This window comes from Engraulis encrasicolus, chromosome 10 (assembly GCF_034702125.1).
Source record: "Engraulis encrasicolus isolate BLACKSEA-1 chromosome 10, IST_EnEncr_1.0, whole genome shotgun sequence".
In the NCBI taxonomy this organism is placed as follows: domain Eukaryota; kingdom Metazoa; phylum Chordata; class Actinopteri; order Clupeiformes; family Engraulidae; genus Engraulis; species Engraulis encrasicolus.
The window spans coordinates 50,156,658-50,170,640 of NC_085866.1; the positions used below are offsets into that span (position 1 = coordinate 50,156,658).

General features: G+C 43.2%; 2 long non-coding RNA genes across 2 annotated transcripts; one reads left to right on the forward strand and one right to left on the reverse strand.

Annotated features, from left to right (window-relative positions):
• The first annotated feature begins 7,955 nt into the window (after positions 1–7,955).
• Positions 7,956–10,026, forward strand: LOC134456303 (uncharacterized). Its single transcript, XR_010036307.1, has 4 exons — positions 7,956–8,027; positions 8,865–9,004; positions 9,361–9,494; positions 9,619–10,026. It is a non-coding gene; the product is annotated as an uncharacterized LOC134456303 (long non-coding RNA).
• An 86-nt stretch (positions 10,027–10,112) lies between these two features.
• LOC134456304 (uncharacterized) lies at positions 10,113–11,911 on the reverse strand. Its single transcript, XR_010036308.1, has 3 exons — positions 11,681–11,911; positions 10,880–11,055; positions 10,113–10,433 (listed from the first exon to the last, which is right to left on the reverse strand). It is a non-coding gene; the product is annotated as an uncharacterized LOC134456304 (long non-coding RNA).
• Positions 11,912–13,983: the final 2,072 nt, after the last annotated feature.

The following is a 13,983-nucleotide window of genomic DNA, read 5'->3' on the forward strand; positions in this document are numbered from 1 at the left end:
TTGCAGCTACAAATCCCCCTATAACCCTATCCCGGGCAGCAAATTCGGGTGGTACGTCTTCTATTGAGGTCATTTTAAAACTTGGGGGACTTGAGTCAGAGGATCTTTTTGACCGCTTGACAGCATCGTTTATGTAGTTAGTGGAATTTAGCCTGGACAGGGGAAGGATATTTGTTCTCTGTCCTATCCTTACCCATGCACATGTACCTGACCAATTCCATGGCAGCGTTTTCCGTAAGCCATATTTTGGTCCACAGGCCTAGAAGAAATCGTCAATTGGAGTCATTGTTGCTTTCCCACGCACCCCCGTTGTCAGCTGCCGAATCAGACCATGACCCACCTGATGGTGTGGGTCTATGGAAAGTTCTGGGATCAAGGAGTTCATCGGGGAGGAGGTCTTCGACGTGCTCCTGCTCTCCCCCGTGCCCTCCCACACCCTCTTTTTCGCTGGGCGGTTGGGAGTCTCTCTCTTGGGGCCCAACGCCTCCTGGCTCGGGCCCATATTCTGGAGGGATGCTTGGGTCGTTAAGGTCTTCCAAGAACCCTCCGCTGACGAAAGGTTGGTCTGATGGCCACCTCTCAATTTCTGGGAGCTCATTTCCGACGTTGAGGGGGCTCGGACGTTCCTCATGGGATCTCCTCTGCTCCACGCCTTCCTCTGGCTCCTCTCCAGGTGCTTCTGGTTCCTCCGCTGGGGCCGGTTGTCCGTCATCCTCGGGTTCGACGGTTGTAGATTCGTCCGCTCCCCTGGGCTCTGCATTCGGACCCACGTCGACTTCTCCTCCTGGCTCGGCGACTGGATCATCCTGCTGCTCAGGTCTGCCATTCTCTGGGTCATCTCGTCCGCGGTCGCTCGGCACGGCAGGTACACTCCCCTCGTCCCCTCCTTCATCGGGCGCGGGGCTACTGGATGGGTCTCTGGCGGTAATCGGATCCACGTTTTCTCCTGGATCTCGGCCCTCCTGGAGCTCTGGATCACCGCTACGGTTACCTGCTGACAAAGATTAGGGAGAAAAGAGAGAAGGAGCCCCCAGGCCTAGAAGGCCCAGGAGATATCGACGGAGTTTGGGACGGCCCTCTGGCTTCATCCCGACCAGGGTCTGCCCCCCTTGGTGGTCCGTCACTGTCATCATCATTGTCACCCCCGCTTGGGGAGGACTCGGGAGGGACAGGTGGTGGGTCATCCTCGCCCTCGGATTCCCCACTTGGTCTTGGTGCCCTGTAACAACAGTTAAGGCATCTGATCATTTAACTCTTACCGCTCTTCCAGTGGCCTTCACTACCTTGTATGGTCCCTCCGCTCTAGGGTCCAGATCGGTTGAACACTCCCAGGAACACGTAGTCCCCTGGACGCACCGGCAGCCCTTCTTCCTCAGCATTCTTCCCCAGACGTCTTTCTCTTGCCTGTTGCTCATTATAAACAGTTTTGTGAATATTACAGTTGCAAAATATACTGTCTTATTTCTCGACTCAACACCTCGGCGGGCGGCCCCTGTTCATCTCGTAATCTTGGGGTTGGCATAGCCCTCCCCGTGAGCATTTCGTGTGGTGTCAAGTGGGTGCTTCAATTTACCTCACACCTCATTTTCATTAATGCTAGCAGCAGGGCATCCGCCCAATTCAAACCTGTACTTTGAGTGATTTTCAACACCTTATTCTTTAGCATACCATTTGCCCTCCACACCATGCCTTGGCTTTGAGGATGAAATATACACCCAAATCTCAACCTCATTCGCATGCTCTGAGCTACCTTTTTCCACATGTTGGCAACAAAAGCCCCCATTGTGGAATTCCAAACCTATGGATGACTTCCCTTATCAAAAGTCAGTCACTTCTCATCTTGCTTTGGGCTAGGATATGCTTCGACCCATCTTGAGAATCTACACACCACTACTAACACGTACCTCATATCTCTCACTGTCTTGTTCATGTCTATATAGTCCCATTTGTAAGTGTTTAAATGGCCCATCAACTGCTCAATGACGAAGTGGAAGGGATATTTTGCAAATTACGCATCCCTGCGAGTTAGTTATTGCCATGGCCTGCTACTTCCATTGAATCAAGAGCAGTTGGGTGCACACTAGAGATTAGACAAGTTGGTTCTAGGTACACTTGTCATCTACACTCATGTTGTTCTTCCTATTTTGGGAACAATGTCGTGCTCAATGATCCGTCATGCCACATGCAAAATACAAATTATTTCTTCATCTCTCACTTATAAACTCTGCGTGTCCTTTACCCCTCCCTCTCCCCTTTGCACTGCAGCCACTCACTGGACTCTCGGTCTCTGGGAAAGAGAGTGCTCGAAAATCGTGATATAGTGTTTACAAAATATTTTCTTTTTATTAGTTGTGTTCTATTAGTTTTAATTCTATGTATAATAGCAGTGCTAGTCTTGAGCTACAGTGCACAGTGAACACTTCACTCTCACCTTAGGTGGTTATTTTCACTTCACTTATAGCAGTGGTTCTCAAACTTTTCCCATCATTCCCCCCTTCGGAGGGTCTGGATGCTTCCGAGCCCCCCTTCGAAGCAACAACAAACAGCAAACTGATTTTACGATCGCTGCGCTGTGCAGAATCAAAGGAAAGGTGACTGGTGAGATAAAACATAGAGGGACTGCAGTGGAATACAGATGTGTGTTTCTACAGTATATGATAATTAATAATATAATGGTTATTATCATGATGCTTAAAACATAGCGAGACAGGAAATAATTTCCTTGAGGGAAAAAAAACAAAACAAAATCAGATGTCACACGCCCCCCCTGTGATGCCTCCGCTTACGCCCCACTTTGAGAAACACTGGCTTATAGCGTAGTTTCCCTCTTTCTTTTTCTAATTACCAAGGCTCCACCTTGTATTTGCTTACAGTAGGTATGATCCACATTCATTCCTTACTTATCTGTGTAGAAACCTTTTATGATTAATTTACCCAGTCACACACCTTATTTCAGTTCTCCTCCTTTTCACACACACGTTGCCTATCTTACACTCTCTCACACACATACTGCAAGAGACATGTCTCTGTCTACCCCTCTTACTCACACACCTTAAAAAGACAAAACATGCCTCTCTCCCACACAAAGTCAACAGACTTGCATACCAGTTGGAGCTACTTCTCCCTCACACAATCTCCAGGGGTACGACTCCTTGTTATAATAATTGTCAAGTGATACGCTTAAACATTTCTCATGGCAACGCTTATCATATGTTACTTCAATCTCATGTTTCTAAATATTAGAGACTTCAAACATTGTTTTCATCAATACATTGGCTTACTACATATTCGAAAACCATATAATGAATTCTTGACGTCCACCTCTAAATCAGACACGTATACTAAAAGTTGACACGTATACCAAAATTGAGTGTTCTGACACATATGCTATAGATATTAAAACATACGGATGGCTCCTGTTTGTCTCAGAGGCTCTCTGTAAGTAGCCCAAGGTCTTCTGCAGGCACCCCTTATCAGACACAGCAGGCCTAACTATCAACATGCACATTTCTGTGGCAGAGACAGAAAGACACTCAATATCGAAACCTCCAACAGTGTATGCTAAACCACCTGTTTGTCACTGCAAAGGCAGTATTATTCATCCAAAATTCTACAATATGACAATATCTGTTTGTTTTCAAAATGACATTGCACAATTTAATTAAAAGTGTTAAAATAAATGAATTTTGATCCTAGATCCTATATTAAGATGAGTCAACAGTCCTTTTATCTCAGGGGGTACAGATCACAAATTCCAAAATCGTCTATAATACGCATTGCACTATAATGGCAAAATTCTAGTTCATGGTATATACACCAATCTTGAAGTCAAATTTACTACATTTAATACCCTTTTTCACTACCATCACAACACTCCGATGCAAGTATTAACAAGACATCTTTCGTAATTTCTACCTCCTTAACATTACATTACACTTTCGTTTTTTGCACAAAGACGCCCAAAGGGAGCAGTGCGGTGGGACGGTACCATGCCATGGAGGGTACCTCAGTCATGGAGAAGGATGGGAGAGAGTACTGGTTAATTGCTCCCCCCACCAACCTGGCAGGTTGACAACCTGACGCCCTAATTGCGTACCCATGACTGCCCTCAGATACAAAATCAACCAATTTTTTTGTCAAAATGGGACAACTAAAAAAAATAATACCTCGTTTTTCAAAAAATAATACATTTTGAGTAAATTTACTATTTTTGAGGCCATTAAATTTTGGCCTTTTAATTTATCACCTTTTAATACTTTTTAAAACCCTGCATACACCCTGTACTAATTGGTCAAATGTGCTTTGATATGTTGAAAAACAGTTGTGCTTGCAATTTTAGCCAATAAGAGGTTTAATCTGTATGTTAGATATTATTTTCACTTATCAATAAACCTATCAATATCAATCCATCTTAATCAAATTTTCTAATTCTATTAATAATGTACCTCCTTGAACCAACTCCGATACACAAAAATCACCACCAAAAAAAATGCTTCCAGCTCTCAGGGTTAAGAGACAGAACATCTGCACACAATTACACCTGTGTTGAACATTCAACACGCATGCACACATATATACGCGGGCACACACTCACAAGCCGAACTTCTCATAAATACTCTACAGTGCATACTCACTGCTCCAGTAGTTTCTCGCTGGAGCTCCATTCACTCCCACATGCATACTTCCTGACCCCTCGATACTTTCTCCTCTGTTGTGCCTCTCTCCCCCCAGATTCTCTTCCTGACTCTCTGGTCTTTAGGAATGGGGCACTTGGCCTTGATATGTCCCTTCTGCCTACAGTTCCAGCATACCGGATTGTTCTGCTGGCCCTTTTCTTTTTGTGTCCCACCTCCCTGCCAATTAACGAATTTCTGTTCTCCTTTTTGTAGGCTTTGCTTACTTATTTCTTTAATCTGCATTTCTGTCAACATAACTGCTGCTTCCTCAGTCCTCTGTAAGTGTTTCACTTCGCTTTCCACTCCCTTATTAGTTTCAGACAGGTTCTGTAGGACTGGCAGCACTAAGGCTGTAAGGTTCATTATCATCACTTTGTGTTCATCGTTACTTTGTGTGATTCTTTCTCCCTCTTGATTTTGTTCAGCCAACCACTGGGAGACCACATGCATTACCTTAAAGGCAGAACACTTAGTAGATGTTTCTATCACCGTTCCTGCCACCGTGTAGGTGGACGGATTAGTGGGCTGTTTTTCAATAACAATACGTTGCATTTCATTCACAAGTCTGTCATACAAGAAATACAGACAAAACTCCCATTTAAGACAATTTGATGTTTTTTTCCTCTCAGTATTCTTCATATATATATCATCTGACTAGTAGTTCTAACCACAGTCACACAATTAATGTACTTCACATTCAGAATTAGCCGTACTAATATTAAAGCTATCACTTTCAGTCACATACACATAGACAGACAAGGGAAACGAAACCACGCTCTCTCTTCACACCACGCCAGGACAAGACACACACAAGACCGACATTTCACAGACTGACACAAAGTGCAAGACACGACATGTAACAGTTATGGACTGGTACCAACAAGTGGTCAACAATAAACACAGTACAATAAACACTTAACATTCAACATTCAACATTTAGGCCTTTAAGACAAACAGACAAACAAAGAGACAGACAAACATACCGCAGCTAAAAACCCTCAGCTACCCGGGATCCCAAAATCATAACCTGCGAGATAACCTTCTCACTAATGCGCATTCCACGGCAAAGCTGCAAACCTTCTTGCAAGACAACAAAGACAGACAAACACACCGCAGCTAAAAACCCTTAGCTACATGGGTACCCAAAGTCCTGTGAGATAACCTTCTCACTAATGCGCATTCCACGGCAAAGCCGCAAACCCCCTTGCAAGGAAAACAAACAGAGACAGACAAACATACAATACTGACGGCTTATGCAGTAGTCTCTCATCAACAATCTTTTGCCATTCTGAATCATTAATCCTTATGCACAAGTTATTTTTATTAGAGGTCCCAGAGTCTCACCTCACCCCCACATGGAACTGACATCAAAATTAATTAATTTAAAGCAATGCGCTCACCTTGCAATTTGGTGTTTGGGGCCCCTTTTGATGTCACTTCCAGTGGTTGGCAAAGATGACCTCTGTTGGCCTTTGACCTCTTCAATATCCTGACTTCGTAGACGCCAGTTTTGTCGTGGTTTCCAATCGATGTGTCAATCACCAGGCCATGTGAATATGGGGTAAAATACGAATAAGTTAGGAGACAAATCATTCAATAGGCAAATACACCGGCATAGTTTGTTGATGAAGACTTTATTAACTCGACTCAGGTTAGGGACATTGTAGAAGCAAGTTCAACGTACAAGTTTCCAATGCAATACATCTTAGACTTGAAACATTTCAACAAGACGACAAGTTTTTGTAAAACCAAAGTTTTCTCCGGAGGCTAAGTTTTCCTCGGAGACTAAGTTTTTCTTGAAGACTAAGTTTTTCTGAGAGACTAAGTTTTTTCCAGAGACTAAGTTTTTTCCAGAGACTAAGTTTTTCTGAGAGACTAAGTTTTTTCAATAAACTAAGTCCCACAAACCAAAGTCGAGAATTACTTACTGCAAAGCCAGACAGCAAAGTTGATCAACTGAGGAGATGCGTCAGGTTGTCTCTTGGGATTCCGTTGGCATTGTCCTCTCGAGCTCTGGACTGGCCATATTTTATGCTACCAGGTCTGGGGCATCTTGTACACCTGACCAATCCCTGTCCTTTGTCCACCTGGATTGACCACCTCTTGGCCAATCTAATCTTAGATGACGTTATGATAAGGTGACCACCTCTTGGCCAATCAAATTTCAGATGACGTTATCAGATGTCTGCAAAATTTACGTCACCCTCCTGGACATCTAAGGGGTCCTAGACACCCAGACAGAGGCGATTCCAGACATTTATTTTTGGGGTGGCAAAGTGTATTTCAGGGGGCATGCTCCTACACTAAGGGAAAATTGTAAACACTATACAATCCACACACACACTTACTGTATGTGATACAGTGAATCCCTTAAAGTGAAACCCTGCAACCTTAAAGGTGGGGTAGGAGATGTTTTTCTGGAACATGTTTTACCATACCATCTGAAAAACTCCTCATGACGCCATAGCACCCATTAAAATAGAGTGTTTGGAAAAAAACGAAATCTTTTGGTCCAGTGTAGAGGGCGTAGTCAGAAGAAAACGGCAACCAATAGAAGTAATACTCATCATCACTTCTATTGGTTTCTGACACGTCCATCAACCGCCAGCACTCACCCCTCCTCCCTGCGCGTTCACCGACTCGTGAACTTGACCGACCCCGCCCCCATCATTCATGCACACGCGACAAGGCTCATCATCACTCGGCTAGCAAGGAAACGAGAGTTAGCAGCAGGCTGAGCTACTTGGAAACTTTGCTAGCTTTTGCAGAGCTACAGGAAGAACTTTGGCTCTTGGTACACTGGACTAACCATGTCAGGATAACATACTCCCTTGGATTATAGTCATCGGACTCGCAAAACCAGATTCCAACACGGGCTGTAAAATGGAAATGGGACCTGACACTCTTGGACACAGATGTCGGCTACGGCAGCGGCTTCAAACGTACGCTTTGGTGACCACATTTCTAATCGAGAGGTGAGGTAATATTTGTCTGTACAATATTTTGTGAATTGGTTTAGGACACAGTGGTGTCTTTTTTAAGCAAGTATCCATTGAGAGGGGTCAGAGGATTAGCTCAAGTTCCAACATATCTAGCTGCTACCTTGCTTAACATAGCTGCTACCTTAATCGCGTTATTTTTGGTGTTTTTCCCCCCCTGTGGCATTTATTCTGTGCACATAAACACGTTTTCAGAATTGCTCTGTGTAACTCAGACGGTTACTCTTGTGTGTTTTGCTACTAGTTGACTGTGCGAACGAGCCAGACAAACCAGCTGGGAGGATGGAAGCACCTGTCAATTCCCCTTCTCCACCCGCGTTCAGTTACTAAATACGGATTCACCCCGTAATAAGTAAGTAACCTACCATGTTTAGAGCACACATTACTTTGACCAGCAAAGCCCATGTCTTTCTAGTGGTTTACAAAAATATCGTTTGCATGTTTTGCATTTGATAAATACCACCTAATGACCATGACGGCTACACAACAGATCTTTATTGTGATGGCTACACTGAATGATCACATGGAGATGCCGGTACATCATTTGTTTTTACCATGGTTATATAGAAATGTTCTGCTTTGTCCATTCCAATGTTGTGGTGTTTTCCATAGCTGTTCCTTGCTCCTGTATCACAATCAAGGCTGCCAAGTAAATGAAGGATGAATCACCACACACTGGTAGTTTATTTGCTGAACAATGCGTTTCGCTATTGCTTCATCAGGTTCACTCTCACATCAAGGCTGCCTTTGAATTGTTAAAATGTTTTTCATGTTTGTGGGTGTAATTTCGTCCAGTTGCAGATACTACTATCCCTTTTGGAATGATCTGCCTTTGAGAAACAATGGTTCTATCTGACAAAAGCATATGAACAGATCCTGTAGTTGTAATTGATACACTAAATTATCATATTCCTATGTGTGCGCGCACACGCGCTATAGTCTTCAATTCAGTACACTGGGACACTTTTCAGTCTTTGAGGTTGCTGGAATCAACACAGACTACCTCCATGCACCTTATCAGAACACTTTGCATGTTTTTTGTGTACTTGTCCCCTTTGTGTATTGCTGCTAATCTGTCTCTTTCTAGGTTCTGTTGGTTGCATGCAGATTGTGCCAGATGATTTACCTGTCTATGGTCTAAGCATTGGGCTCTGTGCTAATATGCAATTTGTGCTCTTTTTTCCCTCAGGTCAACCGCAGACAGGGTCCTTCCACAACCACATACTTATGCCAGTAAAAGCTACAGCTCTTCTCCTCCGATCCAAGAAGCCTGGACTGCAGTCACCATCTCAACACACCAACCAAGAGAAAGGCGGATGGCTCAATTCAGTATGTAGTTCTGCAAATATTCTCAAAGGTCTTCACAGCCCCCCATGGTGCTGAATGCATTTACATTTATTTTTGTAAGGTAAAAACAATGCTGATTACAGAACATAACTTGGGCCATGAATGTAATTTGAGGTAGCAGCCAGCCATCACCTGATGGTGAGAGGTGGTCCTAGAATCAGGTTGAAATCCCATCCTTACCTCTCCCTACCTACACCTCCATCCACAGCTGAAGTGCACTTGAGCAAGGCACACAAGTCCACTTTGGTCCTGTGACTGTAGCCAACACTCTGTAAAACCCTGCTGTGTAATTTGATGTAATGAAACCCTAATATAGTCTAACACATTGCTTGTTTCAGATATGGAAAATTGCACAATAAAAGTTCCAGGACATGAAGGTTGCATACTGTGAACGTCAACCTTCAGGGCACCGTCCTGCGCAGAAGACTTTCTACCCTAAGAGGGATGGCTGACCGCAGACACTCACAACCAGGTGAGCCCAGATAAAGGAGTTATTTTTGGTGTCCCTACCCCAACAACCCAGGTTACTTACATTTAAAATGTCACTGGAGCTACTGTCAGATATGTGATTTCTAATTCTGTTTATCTTTTTACAGCACAGACGCCTCCAACCTCAGACTAGGCCCTTCACAGTTGCTGCACTTACCCACCTTCCCAGAGTTTTTGTGTGGTAATGACAACTGTAAATATAGTATAAAGTAATGTATCTAGTGTCATGTGTAATACATTGTTTAAATTGTCCATACGTTTCAATGACAGTAAATATTGGTGGACACAATTTGACTTTTTTTTATTCATTCTCTGACTGAAAATGCATGGTTACATAATTTATATATTCCACAAGACCACAATCAGAAGATTATTTGACAGGTTGCATTTATTTTCTATGTATGAAAAAAAACAATGGTAACAAGACAAACGTGGTTCCAAACCAAGGTGAGATGTATAAATGTACAGATGAATGCTCCTACAGATAATGAAAAATAATAAAACTCTGCACACTGCCGGTTTGTGTGTTTTATACCGTACTCTGTATAAACCTTTTATATTGCTCTAGTGGAGCAGGGTAACCCTGGCTAATCCTGGGTATTGTACTGTGTATTACAACGTCAACCCTGTTCAAGTGCCCCATACTGTCTGTAGGCTGCATGCCTGAAGAGACCGTTTCTCTCACCTGGTCCTACATCAGCCCAAAGTCTTCCATCAAAACTGAGAACACCACAGCATTTCCTTTCAATGTTCATGGGCATCTCCTTACAGATTGCGCAGAGGCGCCAGGTTGGTTGTGCTACTGGGCTGTGACTGAGGACCAGATGTCATGTGCCAGGTCGAACATCAAACTGGGGTCACGGGTCAGGGCACGCTGCAGTAACCGATGGGATTGCTTCAAATTCAATGATTGAATCAAGGCCTGCAAAGCAATAAATACATTTTATGTAGTGCATTTTCTATTTGATGATGGGGACTAAATAACTCTATTGACAATAAGACCAATATGGACATAAGCAATCATTATTGTGTATATAAATAAAGATGTGCCAATTGTATGCATACAATGTTTTCAGTCAATTTCTTACAAACTGGTGTTGTGCCAGGGGTTACACAGATGTATGAAGTAGATGGGCTTTTATGGATGTACTTGAACTACCACTGGTGTTGTGTACCTACAACCATGTAATATCACACTACTACTCAGGAGTAGAAATATTGTAATGGTTATCACAACAGGTGTACTCGTGTAGCCTACTCGTGTTGCGATATAGAGCACATCTGTTGTGATAACATCCATTACAATACTTACACATCTGGAGGAATACAGCAGGACATAATGTTATAGGGATGAATGTACATCCTTACAGTTAGCAGGGCGTCAATTCTGTTGGAGTCTTCCTAATCAATACCCCCGACCTCTGCTGCGTCTATCTTCCTCCTCCTCCATCTCTGGCCATCGGTCCTACTGGGCTGTTAGGTCGTTATGATTGTGATGGGCCAGGAAAGTCAGAGCTGGAGCTTTCGTCGTGGTCGTGGAAGGTCTAAAGCATATGAAAATATCGTCAGCCAAAACAATTTCATTAGCGTTGATCAGTTCGGTTGTTTTTCTTTACTCCCTCTGCCCCTGTGTCTGCGCGTGCGACAACCCAAGTGAAATCTGAAGTCATAGCCTAAAACACTACGGATTGTGGTGTCGGGTATATATAAATACAATAGTAAAATGTATACTGCTGTACACATCTGTCAAAATAAATCCATGTGTCAGTACTGTAGCTACTGGCTAGAACTACTGTCTAGGGATGACGGCATCTGTCATCAGTGTTATGCCGTGTCCAGACCAAGAGCGAACTACGCTGCCTGGTAGCGTGGGTAGCAGAAGAAGTTTCGCCTTGAAGTCGCTGTATTCGCTCGAGACGCAGCATTGACATGTTTGATTCAGCTAATCACATAACGGCTCTTGCTTGACAGCCTGGGACATTCGGAGATAGGAAGTTAGAATGAGATATCTAAGTAACACCAGAGCTGTAGAGCTCTCTCTACAGCTCTGAGTAACACGAATCAAGTCAAGTTCAATAACTAATCTAGTATACATCTACTGTCATCAATATTTCTTGAAATGGCAACCATGACGGCCTGTGCGTTTATTGTGATGTTGAACATTCTTACCGTAGCCGGAGACAGTGCCATGGCTGGAAGTTAGCTTGGCTAATCGATTTGTCGTGGCTTAGTTCTAGCCCCGCCTCGTGAGCTCTCGTGGGTTCCCGGGATAATACGAACACTTGACAGACTGCATGCGCGTTCATGTGTTTTGAAGGCGTGGCTTTGAGGGGAGGGCTGAAGGGAGAGGCGGGCTGTGTATTTTCAAAAATATAGCTCACAGGAACCGTTTTTCAAAGATCTCCAACCCTACCTTTAAGTTTATGTCTGAAATTATGTCAAGCATTAAGGCTATTGGTCACAATCAGTTAATTTGGGTGGCAAATCATATTTGGGGGGGGGGGGGGAATGCCACCCCCTGCCACCCCTTAGAACCGCCCCTGCACCCAGGCATCTTCACTCCCTAATCTTCAAGGCCGCGCACCTGGCCTCTTACAGTGGAAACTTCCCAGCGACGGTCTAGTCTCACGTAGACTTTCAGTCAGCCACATTGTATGTGGAGAGGGACTCTCTATTAGTATATGGTCATATCTAAGGATAACCACCTTTATCTTTTTCATAAATACAGCTTTAATAAGAACCAATTTAATGCCAACCTAATGTACTAATTAATATGTTTTTCTTCTCCTTACTTTAAGGCATAGGCATGTAAGTTAAGGCACACACACACACACACACTCTGGTTTCTGTGTCTCTGTTCAACATAAGAGAATTATTAAAAGTAAGAACTGGAACATGCAAATATAATAGAAATAAAAGTATAATGCAAGTACTATAATATACGGTTCGTTTTTACTATCCTTTAGGTGCAAGCACTAACTACTGTGTCACTCTATATACCAGATTTCCTCCACAGTGGCTTGTGTCTTTGATGATCATCAGTGCTTTCCGGGTGAGGCGTGTGGTGTAAATGTCCTGCAGGGAGGGGAGTGGTACTCCAATGATCTTCTTCGCTGTGTTCACAACACGCTGGAGTGTCTTCCTGTTTTTCTCCGTGCAGCTTCCTCCCCACACTGTGATGCAGCTGGACACGACGCTCTCTATGGTTCCTCTGTAGAATGTTGTCATGATGGAGGGTGTAGCACTTGCCTTCTTTAGTTTGTGCAAGAAGTAGAGACGCTGATGGGCCTTCTTTGCCAGTGATGAAGTGTTGGTGGTCCAAGAGAGGTCGTCGCTTATCTGGCACATGAAAGAGAAAAAAAATCACATCTCACATCTGAAGCCTGGTTAACATCAAATATGTATGAAGTACGATGTGAAATATACTCTAAGACTTTGGTAGGGAATTACAATGTAAGTAATTGACATTTTTTCCCCTACCTGATAGAGTAACTGGATATCATTGCTTACACACCCCAAAACAAGCATGTCCATGATGTCATGCCCCTGCTTTGCTCTATTTGGCAGCCATTGTGTGGGATTCTTTCTAGGAAAAACATCTTCAGTAGAGCACCTCCAAGTTGAAGCTATTTTGAGACTGTTGCTTCGGCAGCAATCAGTACACTTCAGCTCATGACACTCCTTTCTCCCACGTCTCCTTTTGTCACCCAGAAAGGCAGTGTTTTTTTATCAAGCAGAGTGTAAGCACTACAGATCCGCTCTCTGTAGCTGCGTTCAGAACATTAATATGCACATCGTCTGGCACTTGCTCACTAACATTTCAGTGCCTTTCTCTGTTAGTGTGCAGTTTGGGTGTTTTAAAGGTGCACTGTGTGATATTTTCAGTAGTTTATTTCCAGAATTCATGTTGCCCATTCACAAATGTTACCTTTTTACGAATGCTTAACACCACCATCAAATTATAAGTATTCACTATGACAAATTGCACTTTTCTTTCATCTCTTTTCTTCTCCATGTCTGCCATTTTGAATTTCCATACAAAACTCAAAGTAATTTGGTCATGCTAGTAAATATTGGTTTATTACTTAGTAAATATTAATGAAAAGATGAAATTTGCTATCTTGGAAGGAAACGTCTTTCAAGGTATAAAAAGAGATGGTTGTCCTTTTATTTATTTTCCTTGAACATGCTGTATGCAGCATATGTCTCCCTTGAACTCGGTGTGCGCTTTTGAAGGAGCAGTATACATGCATATTGAATTTTACATTCATATGAAATCTCCTTTCGTCTGAGATCCAAAGTGGACATTCATGGGCAGACTATATAGCCAGGCAAATGTAACTGCCAAGTCTGCCTGGCATACAGTGCCCTCCATAATTATTGGCACCCCTGGTTGAGATGTGTTAAAAGCCTTAAAATAAATTCAGTGTTTATTGCAGAAGAATACTGTCACACTGAAAATTGTAGGAAAA